This window comes from Argopecten irradians, chromosome 9 (assembly GCF_041381155.1).
Source record: "Argopecten irradians isolate NY chromosome 9, Ai_NY, whole genome shotgun sequence".
Classification (NCBI taxonomy): domain Eukaryota; kingdom Metazoa; phylum Mollusca; class Bivalvia; order Pectinida; family Pectinidae; genus Argopecten; species Argopecten irradians.
In genome coordinates, this window is record NC_091142.1 from 34,953,660 (window position 1) to 34,961,308 (window position 7,649).

Consider the following 7,649-nt stretch of genomic DNA (forward strand, 5'->3'; position numbering starts at 1 on the left):
GTCATCGTTTCTTCAAAATACGTGTAAAATATCTGTAATATCATATTACTAACAATTTCTAATATCACTTTATCAAACATTTCTGTCTGTGTTTCTAAATGTACAGCGATAGGCCACATCCCAGAAAGTTCATTCAAAACTGAAGCGGCGTAAAACTAGGTTAAAATGTAAACAATGTCAAAATGTATTCTCACGCTGGTCAGAGGTCAGCGCGTGACCAAGCATCTTCATTGGGAAATGAAGTGATCGGAGTTTACTAGTTTCATTGAGGCGGAGCGAAGTGAAAATGTAAATATTGAGTTATGTGTAAGGATTTAACTGACAATTAAACTGTCCTATTATTGCGTTCGCATGCAACAGTATTGCGTTCGCACGCAATAACTTTTTATTTTATATGTTCACAGCCACCGTATTTTATCTTTAGAGAAAGAGATTATTTGATGGCTGGTGAGTTTGTTTGAATCAAAGGTATATAAAAAGATAAACAACAATAAAATCAAATGATGGCTCATTTCGGATCTTAAAGTTGGTTCTGAAATTTCTAAAATTTTAAGAAGTTTGTTCTTAAAACCTTGAGGCCCGGTCATTGGCGCTGTTTGTGTACCCTAGCGTATTAAAAATGAGAAGGTATGAGGATGCCTTGGTACTCTGTTATGCATTATGCATTTATGGCCACGGTGGCAGTGTGATATGAAGGTGCATTTACCCGAAGATGTAACATTTCCCGAGGGCTTGCAAAAATTCGCGATTCGTTTCTGTGGGAATAAGAGTACAAGTCGTCATTTTACGCTTCGTCAGCCATTGTTTTACAATAGGAAGGGGAGATGGGCGGTCACCATGGGGGCATGCGTCCCAGGGTAATTCGATATGTATTTCCCCCGAGGGAAATACGATGTTTTATTTTACTGTCATGTGATGTATATCAGCTAATCATAGACACTGTTATAAATATGAGATATAATGATTCGCTAAATTAGATGTAATGATTTGGGCATTACTGGGTATAGATACGCTAATGCAGGTTCTGATCACAGAGATCTGTGAATAAGTTACAGTTTATATCATTATGGATCCACCAATTGCTTAGACGCCTTAGGGGTCTAGATCATAAATCGGTACAATTCCTATTCTACATTATACTATACAAGTATGTGTATACAATTATGATTTTTGATTTTTGATCTAGATGAAGTCTTAGTTTATTTGATAAATAATGTAATGCCGTATCAATACATCTTGAACCGTTCTCGGGTATTAAGCTGATGCATTTAAATCTTCTTATCAACATTATTTTGTGTATGATACTTCAAGGCCTCTCACCCCTAAGACAAAATCTTTTTCCTCGATGGCGTCTGATGTGCGAAGAACATATATGTTCATGCGAAAGTTAATATAGCTTTCATCCTAAAATCCTTGATTGACAGCACGTGATCAATGCTTCAGAAATCTTTTGAAATACAATTTCGGGAACAGAAAAAGCAATTCACATATAACAAAATACACGAAATCTGTAGATATTTAGTTTCCACTTGGTTATTTCGGTTGGCCATATATTAATGTTTGTATATAAATTAATAAAAACAACTTTGAATACTTCATTTATATTTATAATTTTACTTGAAGCTTTCCAAGACCGCCTTATGAGAGACCTAGAGTTGTACGACTACTTTCCTGGTCAACTGACATTTACCGACGTGATGGCTATACAACAAGAGGAAAAGGAGGAAGCGGACACTCTGGCAGATATTCCAAGGTTAATTCTAAGAAAACTAATAATGCTTGATTGTACCAGTAGGGAATATGATTTAAATGAATATTTCGCTAAACTGGATCGCGAAAAGGAGAGAATCGAAGTTGTATCCCAGAGTTCAAGTTCTGATACATCAGATGATGATTATGACAATTATGATGAACTATTTAATGATAGAGGCATGCAAGCTCCATTAAATGTTGAAAAATGTAACAGTGATTCAATTTCTGATTCTGCAAAAGATTCATCCATTGTAGCAAAGTTGAACCCAATAGATGTTTTTTTGTCTGTATTTAAGTGTTTAGATCCAACATTGAAACGGCGAATTTGCCTGAAAATGTTCTCGTGTCGTCTTGCAATACCCCTCATTTTCCCTATTCAAACAGACAAACATCAATCAGAACGGTTGACGTTTTCTATGTGGCCTCTCCAACCAATAGTAGTTCACAATGGGGAAACAGAAACATCTATAGTTAACTGTAAACAAAACATCGTGTCATTTATTAGACTAGGTCGGCTACCAATATCAAAATCAAAACTAGCAAATAGTCTTTTACACGATACGTCACATGATACGTTCTTCAATTACGATTGTAAATTGGGTTCCAGTGATAAGAAAGCTAGTCTGGGGCTTGTTGAGGCATCTTGGTTTTTACCGTCCTTAAAACATGAAAGCTTATTTAAAACAGTGACTTTAATGCTTAATTTAAGGGGTGACGCTTTTTGTAATGCAGAACAGGTAGATTATTTAAAAAGAGTATCCCATGTTATGGTAGTAGTTATTGATGTCATGACAATAAAAACCACAAATAAAAAATGGGAATATTTGAAAGCTTCTCATCAAAATATAGTATTTTTGATAACAGGAGAATTGCCAGCTAAAGATTTTATAAGTAAGTGTACAAAACAATACATGCGATCAAAACCAAATGGTTTTAACGCAAAATTCATCCCGCTCATGAAAGATGGAAGGAATGCCAACATGGCGGAGATAAAGGAAGAACTTTTGACTACAATTGGAAAATGGCTCGATGGAAAGAAAGCCCTTAAAAACATGCATGACCTGTGTAAGCATGCACAACAAATGTGTTTATCTGTAGATGAGGACGCACCCACATGCAAATTAGGAATGATGCTGGCAAATTTGATCTTTCATAAAGTCGAGAAATGCAGTCTTGGAGAAATAAAAACAAAGTTTACGCCATTACAAAAACAGCTCTGGAAAGAATACACGGACTCAATGAAAGAACTTTATAGGCCAGATCTTAATTTTAGAACAAAAGACAAGCTAAACCAAAAAATGGTCGAACAAAGCGCAAAACAATGGGATGTTTTCAGACAGCAATTAGACTCATGGATGAAAGATGTTACATGTATCATAATTAATATCGATGGTGATGTATTGGTCCACTTTTTAGACTCATTATCTTTGTATTTAGATGAAAAGACAAGACTTGAAATTAATTATTATCATAACCGTTTTGATGACGCGTGTAATAAATTGAGTTTACTAAGATGTGAAAGTTCGGTGCAGACAGGTCATAGAGAGGTGGCACATGCACAGAAAGAGAGAGACAAGACTGAAGAGGAACTCAGCGAAGCATCGTTTGGTACAGAACATATTCTTCGTGAAATGGGCCAAATTTATGAGTCCAGTTTGAATTCTAATGACAACAGTTTTCGATCTCACTTACCCTTTGCTGTGGCCAACATAATAAAACAAGGATACCCGTTTGAGTTGATGGATGGTGATGTTGGGAATATTCCATTACAGTGGGTAGAGCGCGTTTTTGAGGAACTTCAATCTATAATAAATAATGAACGTGTACTAACGTTATCAATTTTAGGACTACAAAGTTCAGGTAAATCAACATTACTTAACGCGATGTTTGGCCTGACATTTTCAGTAAGTGCAGGTCGGTGTACACGTGGAATTTATTTACAGATACTTCCTGTCAATAGTGACAACTTCAACTATGTACTTGTGGTCGATACAGAAGGATTAAGAGCTCACGAACTTCGTGATCAGAGATACCAGCGTGATAACCAGCTTGCAACCTTAGTTTTAGGAATGTCCGATATAACTATTATCAATGTCATGAGTGAAAATATCACTGAAATGTATGACATTTTAAAAATATCTGCCTCTGCATTCCTCAAGCTGAAAATGGCCAGCGAAAATCTTAAATTGAGCCAGTCTTGTGTTTTTGTTCACCAAAATATCGCAGATATGAATGCTAAAAGTTCCATGTTACAGGCAAGAAAAACACTCAATGAAATGCTCGATGAAATTACACAAGACGCCGCTAAAACAGAAAAAGATTGTGATGTTACATCCTTTAATGACGTGATAAAGTTTGATAGTGATCAGCAAGTGTTTTATTTCTCTCCGTTATGGAAAGGGGATCCCCCAATGGCACCTGCTAATCCTGCATATAGCAGAGATGTTCAACGGCTGAAATCGTTTATATTTGATAAATTGGCCAGACGAAAAAGTTCATATTTGAGTATTTCTGATGCATTTGTACACATCAAAGACCTCTGGAGCGCTATCCTAACAAATGATCTTGTTTTCAGTTTTACGAACAGTTTAGAATTGAAAGTATATGGTAAACTTGAAGAAAAATATCAGGAAATTATTTGGGATCTTGAAAAACATAAAAAAGAACTAGAAGCCAAAATGTTTGATGATGATAAACTATATGAAACACTCAATAGCAAATATGATAAAAAGGTGAAGAAACTTAGAAATAATTTGCAAGATTATTTGGAGAATATTGAAAAGCGGCATGACATATCTAAATGGAAAGATGTCAAATTACACTCATGGGACATGTTTGCTCTCAGACTAAGAAAAACAAATATTAGATATGTATTCACGTGGTAAAGATGAATATGAAAGCTTAGTTGCTTTTGCAACATTGACAAAGGGTATATATAGAAAAGCAACCGATCTCGCTTCATCAATGAAAGGAACACAATATGGTGATGTGGATAAAACATTTAATGACCATTGGAACAAATGGATTCCAAAGGAAAATCAAGTACATCTAGTATCTTTAATGGAATCTATTGTACGCGAAACTTTTCGGGAGCAGCGAGATATTGTTATACCTGAGGAGCTCAACATCCAAACAAATGCAAGAAGTCATGTTGTTGGATTTTGTGATAGCAATGACATCGAAGAAAACTCTGGTGATGACATGAATTTAAACAAAATTGTTTTACCTTTTTCTCACATAAAACGTCGGTTAAAGTCACAAAGACGCCGCATGGCGAATAAATTTGCTAATGAAACACTTCGAGATATTGATTCCAAATTAGAAGGTATGTCTCAAATAAATTGGAAATTCAACGAGAAATTAATGAGAGAATGTCCAATGCATATCGTACAGCACATAGATGAATTTAACAGACAACACAGATTTACCCTCCTTGGATCTTTCAAATTAAAGCTTGTTGTTCGTTGTTTTAGGGAGACGCTTCCTAACTTTCAAAGATGTTATTCAGAATACAGGACTAAATATTGCATGGAAGCCAAATTACAACAATACAAACACAACGTTTTACAATATTTCCAAGATATCCTTACTGACGTGCCTGATACTGTAATAGTCAGTAAAATGTTTTGTAATATCATTGAAACTCATGCTGAGGATAAAATCCGATCTGAACTGCCTTATCTAATATTTCAGCATACGGTTGTTAAATTTGGAAATTCAAAACAAATGTTGATGAAATGTGTATTAAAGGACTTAGCACAAAAGCAAAACTTTAATTCTTACAAAGATTACATCAAAGATCCTTACTCTTATACATTCAACTGGTTAAAAAAATATACTGATGGTGAATGTTTTGATAGTGGAGAGTATGTCAAAAATGTACTATTGAAAACTTGATAAGATATTTACAGATATTTTTGATGTGATGAACAAATATAGCCCTTTGTCGACCTTGGATGAATGGATCAGTGATTTTCAAAAGGAAATAAAAGAAACATTGTGTGTTCAAACTGAATCATTAGTCGCAGTTGGATTTCTACCGATAACAAATTTGAACGATTTTATAGAATTCACCCAAGATAAACTAAAACAAGTACGCGACAGTTTAGAGAAACAATTTCTAAAAGACACAAAAACTACCATTAAATGGTATGGCAAATCACCATATGAAATGTCTATGGAAAAGCTTTGGGGTTGTCGAGCTACATGCCCCTTTTGCAATGAGCCATGTAAGTGGAATTCTGATCACAGCGGTCCTCATTCATGTATCCAACATAGACCACAGGGGGTCGCAGGACGTAAAAGGACCATCACGTCTAAACTTTGGGTTGAGAGCTGCAGTGATGTCGTGAGCACTTTGATATATACATATAAGTGTTTTCCTCATCAGGACAACAAATGTGATGAAGGTCACTGGTTTACATATTCACACTTTTACAGAAATTACCGGGAGTTCTTCCCTGACTGGCACATCCCTCCCTGTAGTGACGTATCAGGCTCTACATACTGGGCGTGGGTTCTTAAAACATTCAATGAAGATCTTACAAAACACTATGGTGCAAGAAATGCAGACATTCCATCAATATGGACGTTAATAACAAAACAAAATGCTATAGATAGTCTGCAAAAATGAAACTAAGAAGAGGCCTAAAACATACAGACTACAGTACTAACGTTTTATCGCTTGAAATTAATGTGTATTTTTTGGCCAACCAAATTCGCAATATTGAATTTTCGCGAAAAAAAAAGTCAACAGACCATTTAAATGAGAATCGCGAAAATATATAACCGTGTTAATCGTCAGGCGTGATAATACGAAATTGAGAATCCGTGAAAATAAGTTTGTAGATATCGCTAATCTCAGATGAAGTGATCAATGAATCATTCCAATACCTGACATAACATTGATACATCTGTATACACTTAGATATGATCACAGGCGTTTGACTATATATCTACAAGTGTAAATCTAGGTATCAGTATTACAAATAAAGAGGTAGTTGTATAATTGGAGCCGAAAGCCTGTGAATGACCCATCCGATTTCACCAACTTATGCGAGTGTAACAGGTATATTATATATGTTAATAAGCATGTCAAGATATATATCTAATTATCTATGTTTGAAAGAAATTTCAAAATGATTGCAAGCCCAAGGTCAATATACCATTAATAGTACTGTTATTGTTGTTTTTCTGGATTTTTTTTTTTTTTTTTTAAATCTGGTCTATATGTTGATAACTGTCAATTTGATGCCCTACATAGAGTTCTAGACAAGAAAGGTCAGCAGGTTACATGTTTAATTATCATTGTTAGCATTGTGTGTATTGTTTGTGGTCAAAATCATGTGATGTAATAGTGATAAAGTGTAACTTTGATATAATATACGTTTTAAGTTAGTAACTGAGTGTATTTTATTGTTTGTTATAAATGTTCTTTACAGTCAAACAGAACATTTCTTGTAGCAAATCACCTTCTTGGTAGGGATAGGTCTTATAATGACTTCAATTACCTAGTATATAAACAGTAAATGTTGTTATTGATGTATTGTTATAATATTTAGGTTAATACAATTATCTTTCCGAGTAATGTTGAAAAACAATGTTTTGTTTGAGAATGAATTGTTTTGTTACATTGTAAAAGACAATCATAATAGTTATTATGTGATCATCATACTGATAATTTTATCTTTGTTTTACCTATATTATATTAGAACGATAAAGCCATTTTGTATGAATATCAAATAGAAGATTACTCAATGTTGCCTGTTGCCTTTGTTTCGTTTTAATATTTTTTTTTGTTTTGTGGTGAATGCAGTAGAATACAACCAAATATGTATATATATAGTTAAATGTAATAAATAAAGAAATTTAGTGAAAAAAAAGTATTATCTTTTACA